The sequence below is a fragment of the Rattus norvegicus genome, chromosome 7 (assembly GCF_021556685.1).
Source record: "Rattus norvegicus strain SHRSP/BbbUtx chromosome 7, alternate assembly SHRSP_T2T, whole genome shotgun sequence".
In the NCBI taxonomy this organism is placed as follows: Eukaryota; Metazoa; Chordata; class Mammalia; order Rodentia; family Muridae; genus Rattus; species Rattus norvegicus.
Window position 1 is genome coordinate 89,934,875 of NC_141540.1, and position 20,182 is coordinate 89,955,056.

Below are 20,182 nucleotides of genomic sequence, written 5' to 3' on the forward strand. Positions count from 1 at the left end.
CCTGGGATGAAGCCTACTTGATCATGGTGGATGATTGTTTTGATGTGCTCTTGAATTCGGTTTGCCAGAATTTTATTGAGTATTTTTGCGTCGATATTCATAAGGGAAATTGGTCTGAAAGTTCTCTTTCTTTGTTGTGTCTTTGTGTGGTTTAGGTATAAGAGTAATTGTGGCTTCGTAGAAGGAATTCGGTAGGGCTCCATCTGTTTCAATTTTGTGGAATAGTTTGGATAATATTGGTATGAGGTCTTCTATGAAAGTTTGATAGAATTCTGCACTAAATCCGTCTGGACCTGGGCTCTTTTTGGTTGGGAGACCTTTAATGACTGCTTCTATTTCCTTAGGAGTTATGGGGTTGTTTAACTGGTTTATCTGTTCCTGATTTAACTTCAGTACCTGGTATCTGTCTAGGAAATTGTCCATTTCCTGAAGATTTTCAAATTTTGTTGAATATAGGTTTTTATAGTAAGATCTGATGATTTTTTGAATTTCCTCCGAATCTGTAGTTATGTCTCCCTTTTCATTTCTGATTTTGTTAATTTGGACGCACTCTCTGTGTCCTCTCGTTAGTCTGGCTAAGGGTTTATCTATCTTGTTGATTTTCTCAAAGAACCAACTTTTGGTTCTGTTGATTCTTTCTATGGTCCTTTTTGTTTCTACTTGGTTGATTTCAGCTCTGAGATTGATTATTTCCTGACTTCTACTCCTCCTGGTTGTATTTGCTTCTTTTTGTTCTAGAGCTTTTAGGTGTGCTGTCAAGCTGCTGACATATGCTCTTTCCTGTTTCTTTCTGCAGGCACTCAGCGCTATGAGTTTTCCTCTTAGCACAGCTTTCATTGTGTCCCATAAGTTTGAGTATGTTGTATCTTCATTTTCATTAAATTCTAAAAAAGTTTTAAATTTCTTTCTTTATTTCTTCCTTGACCAGGTTATCATTGAGTAGAGCATTGTTCAATTTCCACGTATATGTGGGCATTCTTCCCTTATTGTTATTGAAGACCAGTTTTAGGCCATGGTGGTCTGATAGCACGCATGGGATTATTTCTATCTTTCTGTACCTGTTGAGGCCCGTATTTTGACCAATTATATGGTCAATTTTGGAGAAAGTACCATGAGGAGCTGAGAAGAAGGTATATCCTTTTGCTTTAGGATAGAATGTTCTATAAATATCCGTTAAGTCCATTTGGCTCATGACTTCTCTTTGTCTGTCGACATCACTGTTTAATTTCTGTTTCCATGATCTGTCCATTAATGAGAGTGGGGTGTTGAAATCTCCCACTATTATTGTGTGAGGTGAGATGTGTGTTTAGAGCTTTAGTAAGGTTTCTTTTACGTATGTAGGTGCCCTTGTATTTGGGGCATAGATATTTAGGATTGAGAGTTCATCTTGGTTGATTTTTCCTTTGATGAATATGAAGTGTCCTTCCTTATCTTTTTTGATGACTTTTAATTGAAAATTGATTTTATTTGATATTAGAATGGCTACTCCAGCTTGCTTCTTCTTACCATTTGCTTGGAAAGTTGTTTTCCAGCCTTTCACTCTGAGGTAGTGTCTGTCTTTGTCTCTGAGGTGTGTTTCCTGTAGGCAGCAGAATGCAGGGTCCTCGTTGCGTATCCAGTTTGTTAATCTATGTCTTTTTTTGGGGAGTTGAGGCCATTGATATTGAGAGATATTAAGGAATAGTGATTATTGCTTCCTGTTATATTCATATTTGGATGTGAGGTTATGTTTGTGTGCTTTCATTCTCTTTGTTTTGTTGCCAAGACGATTAGTTTCTTGCTTCTTCTAGGGTATAGCTTGCCTCCTTATGTTGGGCTTTACCATTATTATCCTTTGTAGTGCTGGATTTGTAGAAAGATATTGTGTAAATTTGGTTTTGTCATGGAATATCTTGGTTTCTCCATCAATGTTAATTGAGAGTTTTGCTGGATACAGTAACCTGGGCTGGCATTTGTGTTCTCTTAGGGTCTGTATAACATCAGTCCAGGATCTTCTGGCCTTCATAGTTTCTGGCGAGAAGTCTGGTGTGATTCTGATAGGTCTGCCTTTATATGTTACTTGACCTTTTTCCCTTACTGCTTTTAATATTCTTTCTTTATTTTGTGCGTTTGGTGTTTTGACAATTATGTGACGGGAGGTGTTTCTTTTCTGGTCCAATCTATTTGGAGTTCTGTAGGCTTCTTGTATGTCTATGGGTATCTCTTTTTTTAGGTTAGGGAAGTTTTCTTCTATGATTTTGTTGAAGATATTTACTGGTCCTTTGAGCTGGGAGTCTTCACTCTCTTCTATACCTATTATCCTTAGGTTTGATCCTCTCATTGAGTCCTGGATTTCCTGTATGTTTTGGACCAGTAGCGTTTTCTGCTTTACATTATCTTTGACAGTTGAGTCAATGATTTCTATGGAATCTTCTGCTCCTGAGATTCTCTCTTCCATCTCTTGTATTCTGTTGGTGAAGCTTGTGTCTACAGCTCCTTGTCTCTTCTTTTGGTTTTCTATATCCAGGGTTGTTTCCATGTGTTCTTTCTTGATTGCTTCTATTTCCATTTTTAATTCCTTCAACTGTTTGATTGTGTTTTCCTGGAATTCTTTCAGGGATTTTTGCGATTCCTCTCTGTAGGCTTCTACTTGTTTATTAAAGTTTTCCTGTGTTTCCCTAAGTGTGTTCATGTCTTTCTTGAAGTCCTCCAGCATCATGATCAAATATGATTTTGAAACTAGATTTTGCTTTCTGGTGTGTTTGGATATTCCATGTTTGTTTTGGTGGGAGAATTGGGCTCCGATGATGGCATGTAGTCTTGGTTTCTGTTGCTTGGGTTCCTGCGCTTGCCTCTCGCCATCAGATTATCTCTAGTGTTACTTTGTTCTGCTATTTCTGACAGTGGCTAGACTGTCCTATAAGCCTGTGTGTCAGGTGTGCTGTAGACCTGTTTTCCTCTCTTTTAGTCAGTTCTGGGGACAGAGTGTTCCGCTTTCGGGCGTGTAGTTTTTCCTCTCTACAGGTCTTCAGCTGTTCCTGTGGGTCTGTGTCTTGAGTTCACCAGGCAGCTTTCTTGCAGCAGAATATTTGGTCTTACTTGTGGTCCCGAGGCTCAGGTTCGCTCGTGGGGTGCTGCCCAGGGGCTCTCTGCAGCGGCAGCAACCAGGAAGACCTGTGCCGCCCCTTCTGGGAGCTTCAGTGCACCAGGGTTCCAGATGGTCTTTGGCTTTTTCCTCTGGCGTCCGAGATGTGTGTGCAGGGAGCAGTCTCTTCTGGTTTCCCAGGCTTGTCTGCCTCTCTGAAGGTTTAGCTCTCCCTCCCACGGGATTTGGGTGCAGAGAACTGTTTATCCGGTCTGTTTCCTTCAGGGTCCGGCGGTGTCTCTGGCAGGGGTCCTGCCGCTCCTGGGCCCTCCCCCACGGGAGCCCAGAGGCCTTATACAGTTTCCTCTTGGGCCAGGGATGTGGGCAGGGGTGAGCAGTGTTGGTGGTCTCTTCTGCTCTGCAGCCTCAGGAGTGCCCACCTGACCAGGCGGTTGGGTCTCTCTCTCACCGGGTCTGGGAGCAGAGAGCAACTTTTTGACTTTTTGTAGGTATAGTTTCACTCTTTGTGTTGGAGTTTTCCTTATACTCCAACAGGGTTGTATTAGTCTAAAGATATTGTTTATATTTGGATTTACCAGCTTATTTGTTTGTTTATTATTTTTGTTTATTATTTATTTATTTAATTATTTTTACACTCCAGATTTTATGCCCCTCCTGATCTACCCTGGAGAATTCGACATCCCATACCTTCTACTGCTCTGCCTCCATACTCCCCTCTTCTCCATCTCCACAGGATGTCCCCACCATACCAGACCTCTAAACTTCCTGGGGCCTCCAGTCTCTTGAGGTTAGGTGCATCTTCTCTGACTGAACCCAGACCCAGGAGTCCTCTGCTGTATATGTGTTGGAGGCCTGCTCTTAGCTGGTGTATGCGGCCTGGTTGGTGATTCAGTGTCTAAGAGATTTCAGGGGTTCAGGTTCATTGAGACTTCTGGTACTCCTACAGGGTTGCCCTCCTCCTCAGCTTACTCCAGCTTTTCCCTAATTCAATCAGAGGGGTCAGCAGCTTCTGTTTGTTGGTTGGGTGCTCATATCTGCATCTGACTCTTTCAGCTGCTTGTTGGGTCTTTTAGAGAACAGTCATGATAGGTCCCTTTTTGTGAATGCCCCATAGCTTCAGTAATGGTGTCAGGTTTTGGGGTCTCCCCTTGAGCTGGAACCCACTTTGGGCCTGTCACTGGACCTTCTTTTCCTCAAGTTCTTTACCATTTCCATCCCTGCATTTCTTTCAAATAGTTAGAATTATGAGTAAGAGCTTTGGCTATGGAATAGCAACCCCATCCCTTATTTGATGCCATCTTTCTGCTGGAAGTGGATTCAGTAAGTTCCCTCTTCCCATTGTACGGTTTTTCCACTTGGGTCCCCACTTTGAGTCCTGAGAGACCCTCACTTCCTAGAACTCTGGTACATTCTAGAGGATCTTCCCATCCTCCTTCCTTCTGAGTTCACCTGTTTCCACTTTTTCTGCTGGCCCTCAAGGCTTGTCATGAAATATCTAAGTGTTTCAATCTATGGTGATTGAGAGTTTTTCTTGGTATAGTAGCCTGGACTACCATTTTTGTTTTCTTAGGGTCTGCATAATATCTATTGAAATCTGGCTTTTAGTGTCTCTTTTGAGAAATGTGATATAATTCTAATAGGTCTGCCTTATATGTTACTTGGTCTTTTCTCCTTACTGCTTTTAAGATTATCTCTTTGTTCTGTGCATTTAGTGTTTTGATTAGTATGTAAAGGGAGAAATCCTTTCTGCTCCAATTTATTTGGTGTTCTATAAGCTTATTGTACATTTATGGCCATCCCTTTCTTCAGCTTTGGGAAGTTTTCTTCTATGATTTTGTCGGAGATGTTTTCTTTAACCTGGAACCTTCACTCTTTTGCTCTTATTATTCTTAGTGTTGGTCTTTCCACTGTGTCCTGAATTTCTTGGATGTTTTGGGTTAGATTTTTTTTCACTTTGTATTTTCTTCGACCTTTGTGTCAATATCTTCTATGGTATACTCCATGCCTGAGATTTTCTCTTCTATCTCTTGTATTTGGTTGGTGATGCTTGCATCTGTAGCTCCTAATCTCTTTCTTTACAAGGCTTTTGTTTTCCATGGTTGCCTCCATCTGTGATTAATTGTATCTATTTCCAGAACTTAGATGATTTTATTCAATTCCTTCACCTGTTTGATTGTGTTTTCCTATATTTCTTTAAGAAATTTATGTGTTTTGTCTTTAAGGGGTTGTATTTGTATACCTATATTCTCCTGTATTTCTTTAAAAGACTTATTTATTATACTCTTTAAAGGTCTCTACTCCCTTCATGAGATGAGATTTTAAGTCAGAATCTTGTTTTTTAGATGTTGTTGGGGTATCCAGGGCTTGCTGTGATGAGAAATCTGTATTCTAATGCTGCTATATTTCATTGGCTTCTATTACTTATGCTCTTGATCTTGCCTCTTTCCATCTGGTTATCTATGGTGCTAATTGGCTTGGGTTTTTCTGACTAGAACCTGTCTGTCCTTGGATTCAGGTAGAACTCTATGGCCTGGGTTAGAGCAGGCATCTTGTGAGGTATGCAGTGATGTTTTTGGTTTACATGGGGGCCCTCCTGTGTTCCTAGCTACTGCAAGCCTCTTGGGTGACAGACAGGCTGTGGGTGTTAGGAAAGGGTCAGGAGCACTGTATCTGCTTGGGGGGAAGGGTGCAGCCTGGAAGAAAGTTGGTGCTCTGGAAGAGCAGATAGGAACCATGTTTACTGGGCTCTGTGGCAGGGATGTGGCCAGGGGTCTCACATGTGTGCTTGGTTATAGCAGATCTTCTGGAATGCAGACAGGCTGTGGGGTATGGCAGATTAACAGACATGCTTATCTGCCCTGGGTAGAGATGCAGACTGGAAGCCAGCTTATTTTTTTTATTAAGTCCTGTCTTAAAATATCATAAGGCAGATAAGCCTAATCAAATATTGATAGGCAATATGAACTTTTGAATGTATTACTATAGATGGAAATTGTCTGATTAACAGTGACCATGATTGTCATATAAATTGAAATAGTGATAAGCTCCTTATTTGGACACAAAATAGAAAAGTTAAAGACACAAATAAATTTATTTAAACTTCAAATAAAACTAAAAATAAAATACATAAAATAATTAATGTGAAAGTAAATATTCTAGGAGTAAGACTTTTTCAGAGGTAATTCTTTAGAAATAATATAATTAATATGAGTTAAAATGTAGGAGCATTAGAGTTTTATATATATTGAATAACACACACACACAAACACACATACGTGTGTGCACACATTTCCTCTCTGTAAAAATCATTGAATGTGGATTCAACTTCTACAGAGTTCAACGTTTAACAATAGGCTTACAGAAATTACGGTTCATTTAGTCATGAGAAACAGTTTAATCCTTCTAAGAATAGATAAATTTAATCTTCATGAGGATTAACCTTAATCTTTATAATGGCTTAGTACTTTCAAGACCTTTGGCATACTTTTCATTCTCCTCATTTTTTACTCCATAATTCTGCAGTTATTGGAAAAATAAGTTTGTACACTATTTATAGGGGAAAGCAAACAGGTACGGATCTTTTTATATACCTCTTTCCAAGAAACACTCTGTGTATCTTGCCTGGTGGTTTTCGGCAAGACATCATAGGAAAGTTCTGTTTTTATTGATCTTCAGAGTGAGCAGCATTTATCTGGATAAAGCAGTTAATTTATTCAGTGAAATGATATTGTTACAGGTGACAGATGGCAACACTGGAACACAGAGCAGGCTAAATAGAAAGGGTTTAAAAATGTTCGGGTCTTTGGATACCTACCCTGAATTTGAAACTCTAGAGAGCTGTACATGCATAGGCCTTTGCTTATGCTCAGGAAAAGGCCTGTCAAGCAGTTAAATCCTCCCTTTTGGATGGCATTAAGGATTTACTGCAGAAAGAAATGAAGGCTGAAGCAACAAAACTCCTGAGATATATATGATATCCTTGGCTATTTAGAGAATTTTCAGTTTCATTAATTGTCAACCTTAGTGTCCCAACAATCTTCTCAGACAATGTTTTCCTGTGCAAATGAGTTCAAACTAGTCTCCGCGTTCTCTTGTATCAAGTTCAGTATATCTGACTTTATGTTGAGATCTTTGATCCATTTGGAGTAAAGTTTGTTCAAGTTCATAGGTATGGATCTGTGTAGATTTTTCTACTTGTATCCATCCATTTTGACCGGGATCAATTGTTGAAGATGCTATCTTTTTCTCAATGTATATTGCTGGCTTCTTCATCAATTATCATGTGTCTATAGATTTGCTGATTTATGTTGGAGTCTAAATTCAATTCCATTGATCAACAGGTCTGATTTTGGGCCCATATCATGCTACTTTTATTTCTATGGAGGCATAATTTGAAGTTGGAATTGATGACATTCCAACAGTCCTTTGTTTATTCATAATTTTAGCTATCCTGTGTTTTTGTTCTTTATTTTGTTATGTCTTTGTGTGTGGCTTTCTAAATTAAGCTGAAAATTGCCTTTTTGAGATTTATAAAGAATTGTATCAAATTTTGGTGGGGATGCTATTGAATCTGTAAATTGCTTTTCACGGGATGTTCATTCTACTGTCTTAATCCTATCAATCTATAAGCCTTGGCAGATCGAACAATCTTCTGATATCTTCAATTTATTTCTTCAATGGCTTAATGATGTTATCAGATGAGTCTTTCACTTGCTTGTTTAGAATTACTCCCAATTTATATTAATTGAAGGTACTGGTGAAAGGTCATGTTTCCCATGTAACCTTCTCAGTCTATTTGTCACTCATATATATGACAGTTACTGATTTTAGTGAGTTAATTTTATATCCAGGTACACAGCTGAAAATATTTACAAGCTATAGGAGATTCTCAGTAAATTTTTTGGACAATAATGTGTTCTATCTTATCTGAAAAAGAAGATAATTTGAATTCTTCATGTCTAATTTGTTACCCCTTGATCTTCTTCAGTAGTCTGATCACTCTTCCTAAAACTTCATGTACAATATTAGACAGGTATGTAGAGAACACAACATTTGTTGTTTCTGGTTTTAGGGGAGATATGAGTTTCTCTCTACTTAAGTTGATTTTGGCTGCAGACATACTGAAACTACCTTTATTATGTTGAGGCATACTATTATATTTCCTAATCTCTCCAGATCTAGCGAGCAAATTTGAGCCTTGGGACCACAGGTAAGACCACCTTTTCTGCTGCAAGAGACCTGCCTGGTGAACTCGGGACACACAGAGGCAGAATTCCTCTAGGACCGGGCACGTCCTGTGTTTACTGGGAGTCCCACACCCGCGGATCCTGGCCCGCAGCAGCTCTCTGCTCCCAGACCCCGTGGAGAGAGACCTCACCGCATGGTCAGGTGGGCACTCCTGAGGCTGCAGAGCGGAAGAGACCACCAACACTGCCCACCCCTGCCCACATCCCTGGCCCAAGAGGAAACTGTATAAGGCCTCTGGGTTCCTGTGGAGGAGGGCCCAGGAGCAGGAGGACTGCTGCGCCTGAGACACCGCCGGAACCTGAAGGAAACAGACCAGATAAACAGTTCTCTGCACCCAAATCCCGTGGAAGGGAGAGCTAAACCTTCAGAGAGGCAGACACGCCTGAAAAACCAGAAGAGACTGCACTCTGCACATACATTTCAGACGCCAGAGGAAAACACCAAACGCCATCTGGAAACCTGGTGCACTGAAGCTCCCGGAAACGGCAGCGCAGATCTTCCTGGTTGCTGCCGCCGCAGAGAGCTCGTGGGCAGCACCCTGCGAGCAAACTTGAGACTCGGGACCACAGGTAAGACCAACTTTTCTGCTGCAAGTGACCTGCCTGGTGAACTCAAGACACAGGCCCACAGGAACAGCTGAAGACCTGTAGAGAGGAAAAACTACACGCCCGAAAGCAGAACACTCTGTCCCCATAACTGGCTGAAAGAAAACAGGAAAACAGGTCTACAGCACTCCTGACACACAGGCTTATAGGACAGTCTAGCCACTGTCAGAAATAGCAGAACAAAGTAACACTAGAGATAATGTTATGGCGAGAGGCAAGCGCAGGAACCCAAGCAACAGAAACCAAGACTACATGGCATCATCGGAGCCCAATTCTCCGACCAAAACAAATATGGAATATCGAAACACACCAGAAAAGCAAGATCTAGTTTCAAAATCATATTTGATCATGATGCTGGAGGACTTCAAGAAAGACGTGAAGAACTCCCTTAGAGAAACACAGGGAAATATTAATAAACAAGTAGAAGCCTACAGAGAGGAATCACAAAAATCCCTGAAAGAATTCCAGGAAAACACAATCAAACAGTTGAAGGAATTAAAAATGGAAATAGAAGCAATCAAGAAAGAGCACATGGAAACAACCCTGGATATAGAAAACCAAAAGAAGAGACAAGGAGCTGTAGACACAAGCTTCACCAACAGAATACAAGAGATGGAAGAGAGAATCTCAGGAGCAGAAGATTCCATAGAAATCATTGACTCAACTGTCAAAGATAATGTAAAGCAGAAAACGCTACTGGTCCAAAACATACAGGAAATCCAGGACTCAATGAGAAGATCAAACCTAAGGATAATAGGTATAGAAGAGAGTGAAGACTCCCAGCTCAAAGGACCAGTAAATATCTTCAACAAAATCATAGAAGAAAACTTCCCTAACCTAAAAAAAGAGATACCCATAGACATACAAGAAGCCTACAGAACTCCAAATAGATTGGACCAGAAAAGAAACACCTCCCGTCACATAATTGTCAAAACACCAAACGCACAAAATAAAGAAAGAATATTAAAATCAGTAAGGGAAAAAGGTCAAGTAACATATAAAGGCAGACCTATCAGAATCACACCAGATTTTTCGCCAGAAACTATGAAGGCCAGAAGATCCTGGACTGATGTCATACAGAGCCTAAGAGAACACAAATGCCAGCGCAGGTTATTGTATCCTGCAAAACTCTCAATTAACATAGATGGAGACACCAAGATATTCCATGACAAAACCAAATTTACACAATATCTTTCTACAAATCCAGCACTAAAAAGGATAATAAATGGTAAAGCCCAACATAAGGAGGCAAGCTATACCCTAGAAGAAGCAAGAAGCAAGTCTTCTTGGCAACAAAACAACGAGAAGAAAAGCACACAAACATAACCTCACATCCAAATATGAATATAACAGGAAGCAATAATCACTATTGCTTAATATCTCTCAACATCAATGGCCTCAACTCCCCAATAAAAAGACATAGATTAACAAACTGGATACGCAACGAGGACCCTGCATTCTGCTGCCTACAGGAAACACACCTCAGAGACAAAGACAGACACTACCTCAGAGTGAAAGGCTGGAAAACAACTTTCCAAGCAAATCGTCGGAAGAAGCAAGCTGGAGTAGCCATTCTAATATCAAATAAAGTCAATTTTCAACTAAAAGTCATCAAAAAAGATAAGGAAGGACACTTCATATTCATCAAAGGAAAAATCCACCAAGATGAACTCTCAATCCTAAATATCTATGCCCCAAATACAAGGGCACCTACATATGTTAAAGAAACCTTACTAAAGCTAAAAACACACATTGCACTTCACACAATAATAGTGGGAGATTTCAACACCCCACTCTCATCAATGGACAGATCATGGAAACAGAAATTAAACAGAGACGTAGACAGACTAAGAGAAGTCATGAGCCAAATGGGCTTAACAGATATTTATAGAACATTCTATCCTAAAGCAAAAGGATATACCTTCTTCTCAGCTCCTCATGGCACTTTCTCCAAAATTGACCATATAATTGGTCAAAATATGGGCCTCAACAGGTACAGAAAGATAGAAATAATCCCATGCGTGCTATCAGACCACCACGGCCTAAAACTGGTCTACAATAACAATAAGGGAAGAATGCCCACATATACGTGGAAATTGAACAATACTCTACTCAATGATAACCTGGTCAAGGAAGAAATAAAGAAAGAAATTAAAGACTTTTTAGAATTTAATGAAAATGAAGGTACAACATCCCCAAACTTATGGGACACAATGAAAGCTGTGCTTAGAGGAAAACTCAGAGCACTGAGTGCCTGCAGAAATAAACAGGAAAGAACATATGTCAGCAGCTTGACAGCACACCTAAAATCTCTAGAACAAAAAGAAGCAAATACACCCAGGAGGAGTAGAAGGCAGGAACTAATCAAACTCAGAGCTGAAGTCAACAAAGTATAAACAAAAAGGACCATAGAAAGAATCAATAGAACCAAAAGTTGGTTCTTTGAGAAAATCAACAAGATAGATAAACCCTTAGCCAGACTAATGAGAGGACACAGAGAGTGTATCCAAATTAACAAAATCAGAAATGAAAAGGGAGACATAACTACAGATTCAGAGGAAATTCAAAAAATCATCAGATCTTGCTATAAAAGCCTATATTCAACAAAACTTGAAAATCTGCAGGAAATGGACAATTCCCTAGACAGATACCAGGTACCGAAGTTAAATCAGGAACAGATAAACCAGTTAAACAACCCCATAACTCCTAAGGAAATAGAAGCAGTCATTAAAGGTCTCCCAACCAAAAAGAGCCCAGGTCCAGACGGGTTTAGTGCAGAATTCTATAAAACCTTCTTAGAAGACCTCGTACCAATATTATCCAAACTATTCCACAAAATTGAAACAGATGGAGCACTACCGAATTCCTTCTATGAAGCCACAATCACTCTTATACCTAAACCACACAAAGACCCAACAAAGAAAGAGAACTGCTGACCAATTTCCCTTATGAATATAGACGCAAAAATACTCAATAAATATCTGGCAAACCGAATCCAAGAGCACATCAAAACAATCCTCCACCATGATCAAGTAGGCTTGATCCCAGGCATGCAGGGATGATTTAATATATGGAAAACCATCAACGTGATCCATTATATAAACAAACTGAAAGAACAAAACCACAAGATCATTTCATTAGATTCTAAGAAAACATTTGACAAAATTCAACACCCCTTCATGATAAAAGTCCTGGAAAGAATAGGAATTCAAGGCCCATACCTAAACATAGTAAAAGCCATATACAGCAAACCAGTTGCTAACATTAAACTAAATGGAGAGAAACTTGAAGCAATCCCACTAAAATCAGGGACTAGACAAGGCTGCCCACTCTCTCCCTACTTATTCAATATAGTTCTTGAAGGTCTAGCCAGAGCAATCAGACAACAAAAGGAGATCAAGGGGATACATATCGGAAAAGAAGAAGTCAAAATATCACTATTTGCAGACGATATGATAGTTTATTCAAGTGATCCCAAAAGTTCCATCAGAGAACTACTAAAGCTGATAAACAACTTCAGCAAAGTGGCTGGGTATAAAATTAACTCAAATAAATCAGTAGCCTTCCTCTACACAAAAGAGAATCAAGCCGAGAATGAAATTAGGGAAACGACACCCTTCATAATAGACCCAAATAATATAAAGTACCTCAGTGTGAGTTTAACCAAGCAAGTAAAAGATCTGTACAATAAGAACTTCAAGACACTGAGGAAAGAAATTGAAGAAGACCTCAGAAGATGGAAAGATCTCCCATGCTCATGGATTGGCAGGACTAATATAGTAAAAATGGCCATTTTACCAAAAGCAATCTACAGATTCAATGCAATCCCCATCAAAATACCAATCCAATTCTTCAAAGAGTTAGACAGAACAATTTGCAAATTCATCTGGAATAACAAAAAACCCAGGATAGCTAAAACTATCCTCAACATTAAAAGGACTTCAGGGGGAATCACTATCCCTGAACTCAAGTAGTATTACAGAGCAATAGTGATAAAAACTGCATGGTATTGGTACAGAGACAGACAGATAGACCAATGGAATAGAATTGAAGACCCAGAAATGAACCCACACACCTATGGGCACTTGATTTTTGACAAAGGAGCCAAAACCATCCAATCGAAAAAAGATAGCATTTTCAGCAAATGGTGCTGGTTCAACTGGAGGGCAACATGTAGAAGAATGCAGATCGATCCATGCTTATCACCCTGTACAAAGCTTAAGTCCAAGTGGATCAAGGACCTCCACATCAAACCAGACACACTCAAACTAATAGAAGAAAAACTAGAGAAGCATCTGGAACACATGGGCACTGGAAAAAATTTCCTGAACAAAACACCAATGGCTTATGGTCTAAGATCAAGAATCGACAAATGGAATCTCATAAAACTGCAAAGCTTCTGTAAGGCAAAGGACACTGTGGTTAGGACAAAATGGCAACCAACAGATTGGGAAAAGATCTTTACCAATCCTACAACAGATAGAGGCCTTATATCCAAAATATACAAAGAACTCAAGAAGTTAGACCTCAGGGAAACAAATAACCTTATTAAAAAATGGGGTTCAGAGCTAAACAAAGAATTCACAGCTGAGGAATGCCGAATGTCTGAGAAACACCTAAAGAAATGTTCAACATCTTTAGTCATAAGAGAAATGCAAATCAAAACAACCCTGAGATTTCACCTCACACCAGTGAGAATGGCTAAGATCAAAAACTCAGGTGATGGCAGATGCTGGTGAGGATGCGGAGAAAGAGGAACACTCCTCCATTGTTGGTGGGATTGCAGACTGGTACAACCATTCTGGAAATCAGTCTGGAGGTTCCTCAGAAAATTGGACATTGAACTGCCTGAGGATCCAGCTATACCTCTCTTGGGCATATACCCAAAAGATGCCCCAACATATAAAAAAGACACGTGCTCCACTATGTTCATCACAGCCTTATTTATAATAGCCAGAAGCTGGAAAGAACCCAGATGCCCTTCAACAGAGGAATGGATACAGAAAATGTGGTACATCTACACAATGGAATATTACTCAGCTATCAAAAACAACGACTTTATGAAATTCGTAGGTAAATGGTTGGAACTGGAAAATATCATCCTGAGTGAGCTAACCCAATCACAGAAAGACATACATGGTATGCACTCATTGATAAGTGGCTATTAGCCCAAATGCTTGAATTACCTTAGATGTCTAGAACAAATGAAACTCAAGACTGATGATCAAAATGTGAATGCTTCACTCCTTCTTTAAAAGGGGAACAAGAATACCCTTGGCAGGGAAGAGAGAGGCAAAGATTAAAACAGAGAATGAAGGAACACCCATTCAGAGCCTGCCCCACATGTGGCCCATACATATACAGCCACCCAATTAGACAAGATGGATGAAGCAAAGAAGTGCAGACCGACAGGAGCCGGATGTAGATCGCTCCTGAGAGACACAGCCAGAATACAGCAAATACAGAGGCGAATGCCAGCAGCAAACCACTGAACTGAGAGTAGGACCCCTGTTGAAGGAATCAGAGAAAGAACTGGAAGAGCTTGAAGGGGCTCGAGACCCCATATGTACAACAATGCCAAGCAACCAGAGCTTCCAGGGACTAAGCCAATACCTAAAGACTATACATGGAGTGACCCTGGACTCTGACCTCATAGATAGCAATGAATATCCTAGTAAGAAAACCAGTGGAAGGGGAAGCCCTGGGTCCTGCTAAGACTGAACCCCCAGTGAACTAGACTGTTGTGGGGAGGGCGGCAATGGGGGGATGGTTGGGAGGGGAACACCCATAGGGAAGGGGGGGGGAGGGTGATGTTTGCCCGGAAACCGGGAAAGGGAATAACACTCGAAATGTATATAAGAAATACTCAAGTTAATAAAAAAAAATAAAAATAAAGACAATCATGTGGGGTTTTGTGTTCTCTACTTTGATTGTTGTGGTTTTTATTTTACTAAGTTTTATTTTATCTTTTATGTATCACTTTACATGCCTCTCACTGCCTACTTCCAAATCATTCCCTCCCACAATCCTTCATCTATCCCCACTCTCCTTCTTTACTTAGTGTATGGGGCCTTCCCTGCCTCTCCCTCCACCCAGACACTACAAGTCTCTTTTAGGCTAGTCTTCTCCTTTCCCACTAAAGATAGATTTTGCATCGAGGCTAGATGAACATACCCCACATACAGGCAACAGCTTCTGGAGCTCCTGCTCCAGTTGTTCAAGTTCCAGACAAAAGCCAAGCTGCACACTTGCTAAATATGCACAGGGAGGCCTAGGTCCAGACCCTGCAAGTTCTTTGTCTGGTGGTTCAGTCTTTTAAAGTCCCAAGGTTCCTGGTTAATTGACACTGTTGGGCTTCCTGTGGAGTTCTTATCCCCTTCATGGTCATGAACCTTCCTTCTATTCTTTTGTAAGAGCACTCCAAACTCCATCCACTCTTTGGCTGTGCAGATGTCTACACCTGTCTGAGTCCGGTGCTGGGTGAAGTCTCTCAGACAACAGCCATGCTAGGCTTCTATCTGGAAGCATAACCCAGTATCAATAATAGTGTCAGGGATTGGTGTTTTCTCATGGGATGTGTCAAGTTGGGCAGGTTATTGGTTGGCCATTCCCTCAGTCTCTGTTCCATCCCCTGTGCCTACATTTCTTATAGACAGGACACATTTTGGGTTGAAATTTTTGTGGATTGGCTGGTGTCTTTATCACTCTACTGAGGTTCTTGCCAGTCTACAGGAGGTGGCCTCTTCAGAAATTTTATCTCTGTTGTAGTTCGTTATAGTTAAGGTCACCCCCATTGATTCTTATCCCAGGTCTCTGTCTTATCCTGGTGATATCCTCACCTCTGAATCCCTGTCAGTTGTAAATTTCCATTCATTCTTATGACCATATGGTTATCTTTATTGTGCCTTCCCAACCTGATCCTGAGTGCCCATTCTCCTAACCATCCCATCTCCCTCCTAGTTCTTTCCCTCTATCTGCCTCTTAAGACTATGTTAATCCCTCTTCTAAGTGAGATTCAACCTTCCTTACTTGTGCTTCTTCTTTAACTCCTTTATCTCTGTGGAGTGTAGCATATGTATCCTATATTTTATGATTAATTTCCACTTATCAGTGAGTACATACCATATGTGTCATTTTCTGTCTAGTTTACTTCACTCAGAATGGTATTTTCAAGTTCCATTCATTGGCCTGCAAAATTCATGACATTTTTGTTTTTAACAGATGAAGAGTATTCTGGCTGTATGTGTACCACATTTTCTGTATCCATTCTTCTATTGAGGATCACCTACGTTTTGTTCTGTTTCTGTCTATTACAAAGAAAGCTGCAACAATCATAGCTGAGCAAGTGTCTTTGTGGGATGGTAGAGCATCTTTTGGGTATATGCCCAGGAGTGGTATAGCTTCGTCTTGAGGTAGAACTCTTCCAAGTTTTCTGAGAAACTTTCCAATTGAGTTTTAAAGTGGTTGTTCAAGTTTGCACTCCCACCAACAATGGAGAAATGTTCCCTTTGCTGATAGATTGTGCTATCTCTTGAATTTTTGATCTTAGTCACTCAGATGGGCATAAGATGATACCTCAGAGTCATTTTGATTTGCATTTCCCTAATAATTCAGGACTTTGAACATTTCTTTAAGAACTCTTGGCATTCGAGATTCCTCTGTTGAAAATTCTCTTTAGGTATGTACTTCATGATTTTTAATATAAATATACCCATTATTATTAATTATTAATATTTAATGTGTTTTAATAGTCCAGTCATTATCCCACCTCCAGCCCTCCAGGTCTGCCCAATGACTGTTTCTCAACTCATTCCTCCTCCCCTGTATCCAAGAGGATATCCCCACAAACACAACTCACCAAACCTCCCCACTCCTAGGGCCTCAAGTCTCTCTAGGATTAGGTGTATTTTCTCTCACTGAAGCCAGACCAGGCACTCCTCTGCTGTATATATGTCAGGGGCCTTGTACCAGCTAGTGCATGCTGCTTGGTTGATGGCTCAGTGTCTGAGAGATCTCAGGGGTCCAGGTTAGTTGAAACTGCTGGCGTTCCTATGGGGACACCCTCTTTCTTAGCTTTCTCTAGTTCTTTCCTAATTTACCCACAGGGGTCCCTGGTTTCTGTCCATTGGATGGGTGTATGTATCTGCATCTGAATCTTTCAGCTCCTTGTTGGGCTTCTTAGAGGACAGCCATGGTAGGCTCCTGATTCTAAGTACACCATAGCATCAGTAATAGTGTCAGGTCTTGAGCCTCCCATTGAGCTGGATCCCAATTGGGGCCTGTCACTAGACTTCATTTCCTTCATTCTGTTCTCCATTTTAGTTCCTGCAATTCTTTTAGATAAAAAGAATTCTGGATCAGAGTATTTGACTGTGGAGTGGCAACCTCATCCCTCTATTTGATTCCTGTCTTTCTATTGCTTCTTTCTTTTTCCATTTGCTTGGAAAACCTGTTTCAGCCCTTTTCTTTGAGGTAGTTTCTACCATTGTGCTGAGGTATGTTTCTTTCAAGAAGGATGGATCTTGTTTTTTATTTATTTATTTATTTTTGGTGAATTGAGATCATTGACATTGAGAGGTATTAAATTACTAATGATTATTTATTCATTTTATTTGCTGTTGGAGGTGGTATTATGTGTGTGTAATTCTTGTCTTTTGAGTTTCTTGTGAGATGATTAATTTCATGTGTTTTCTTGGGTGTAGTTACCCTATTTGTTGTTGCAGTTTTACTTTTAATATACTCTGTACGTATGGAGTAGCAGAAATATATTGTTTCAATTTTTTTTGTCATGAAATATCTTGGTTTCTTCCTCTCTGGTGATTGAGAGTTTTGCTGGGTATAGTAGTCTGGGCTGGTTTCTGCAATCTTTTAGGGTCCATAAGACATCTGTCCAGGATCAGCTGGCTTTTGGAGTCTCTTTTGTGGAGTCAGATTAAATTTTGGTAGGCTGCCTTTATATGTCAATTGGCTTGTTTCCTTACAGGCTTTAATATTCTTTAATTGTTCTGTATACGTAGTGTTTTGTCTATTATGTGACAAGAGGATTTTCTTTTTTGGCCCAGTCTATTTGGTGTTTTGTAGGCTTCTTATACATTTATGGCCATCTCTTTCTTTAGATTAGGGACTTCTGTGATTTTTGTTGACAATAATTTTTGGCCCTTTGAACTGGGAATCTTCATCCTCTTCTATGCCTAATATTGTTAGGGTTGGTCTTTTCATTATGTCCCAAATTTCCTGGATGTTTTGCACTAGGAAGTTTTTACACTTGGCATTTTCTTTTACTGGTCTATCAATTTCTTCAGTGGCATCTTCTATGCCTGGGATTTGATCTTCCACCTATTGTATTCATTGGTGATGCTTGTATGTGTAGTTCTTGTTCTTTTTCCTAGGTTTTCCCACCTCCACAGTTGCCTTCCTTTGTGTTTTCTTTGCTTCCATTTCCAAATTTTAGCTGGTGAGTTAACTGAGTTTAATAACATAATTAAAACATTCTCTATTTCCATCTTGGACCGTTTTATTCATTCCCTCATGCTTGATTGCATTTTCGTGTGTTTCTTTGAGATGTTTGTTTACTCTTTAGGGGTTCTATATGTTTGATTTTGATTTCCTTTATTTCTTTAAGGGAATTATTTTTTATCATCTATAAAAGTGATGGTCTTGCTATTCAGGCATCTTGGCATATCCAGGGCTTGAGATAGTAGTAGTAGAGCTGAATTTTGGTGGTTCCATATTTCATTAGCTTCTGTTCATTATGTTCTTATGCTTGCCTTTTGCCATCTTGTTCTCTCGTGTTGGTTGGCCTGGACATCTCAGCTTAGAGTAGGCCTTATGGGAGCGGGAAGAACCGTGTGTCCTGGGTGAGAATGGGCCTACTAGGCAGCAGGTGGAGCTGTGTCCCAGGTTAGAGCAAGCCTACGGGTAGTCTTCTTGGGGATGTCAGGTCTTCACCTCCAGCTGAACCTGTCTCCAGAAGGAGGTTTGAGTTAGAAATGAAGACAGTGTGCTGACAGTGTGGGGCACAGTCCATGCTAGATTCGGTGTGCTCCCAGCAGGCTGTGGTGGGAGGATGAAGGCAGGTGTCTCACCTGTGTCTGAGATTAGAGCAGGGCTCCTGGGAGGTAGGAGACAATGAGCCATTATTCAGCTCAAGAGAGATGTCTTTAAATCACATATTATGATAATGTTATAAATTGAATATATATTACAATGCAATTTCTTCTACAAGAAAATGTAGAAATAGAAACTGAGGATATTTTTTAAATGTCAATTAACTTTAATAAATTGAGTTGAACAAACTCAGACTTTTGGAGAACTGGTGTTTTGAATGATTCTTATCTAGTGGTGTCTCTGAAGAGCTTTGGTTCTAGGAATGACACTACTGGTAAACTCTATGTTTCTTTAAGCACTCCACTTCAAGAGCTGTAAGGTAGAACTTTACATCTTTGAGACCAAGCCCATAAGAATTAGATTTTAAATTGCTGCAGTGTCTTGTTTTTTGTTTATGTCATCCACCTCTCTTTTCCAATTTTATCACTGGAATATGTTTCATTCTCCAACATTATCATACTTATCATATAGTTTATTGTAATTATATTAGTTTTTCAAGATGATACTTTGGTAAATTTTTAGAGGAAATTTAGTGAGCTGGATAAAATCCATACATTAATTAAATATTGCCTATCTGCCTTAGAAAAAAGCATGCAAACAGCAAAAGTGAAATTGTTCATTTGCAGTGTCAAGTGATTCCAACTCCTTTTCTAGGAAGGTACACAGTAAAATGATTAAAATTATATAATTCTATATAATAGACTTTTATTATTTTATGAAAATGGCAATTGCAAAACACTGGACTCCATAGGCAACCCTTAACTTCTTTTTAAGAGATTCAGTAGTAAGTTAAACTTTATTGACTAATATACTTTATTTTAATTTATGAATCAAATAATGATAAAACCAAATATAAGATAATATTCCATTGCTACCCATGACTTTATTAGATAAGATATAACTATAGACACACAGCAACACTGAATTCTATTTCTAGTTTAGTTTCTTTTGGAAAGTTATTTATTTTTTCATAAAACTGCTGTCATCAGAAAAGTTAAAAAGCAGAATGAAGACCACAGAAATTTGTTGAGAAAACTGAGGAATAATACATAGGAAAATAGATTTTATTATTTACTTTTAGAATTTTTATCATTTAGTTTTATTTTAATGTTTGTATGTGTGTGCACCTGTGTGTGTC

At 39.6% G+C, this 20,182-nt stretch overlaps 1 pseudogene; it reads right to left on the minus strand.

The window, feature by feature from the left end:
• Window positions 1–18,964, minus strand: part of LOC148004789 (SNW domain-containing protein 1 pseudogene) — a 157,609-nt pseudogene extending 138,645 nt beyond the window's left edge.
• Window positions 18,965–20,182: the final 1,218 nt, after the last annotated feature.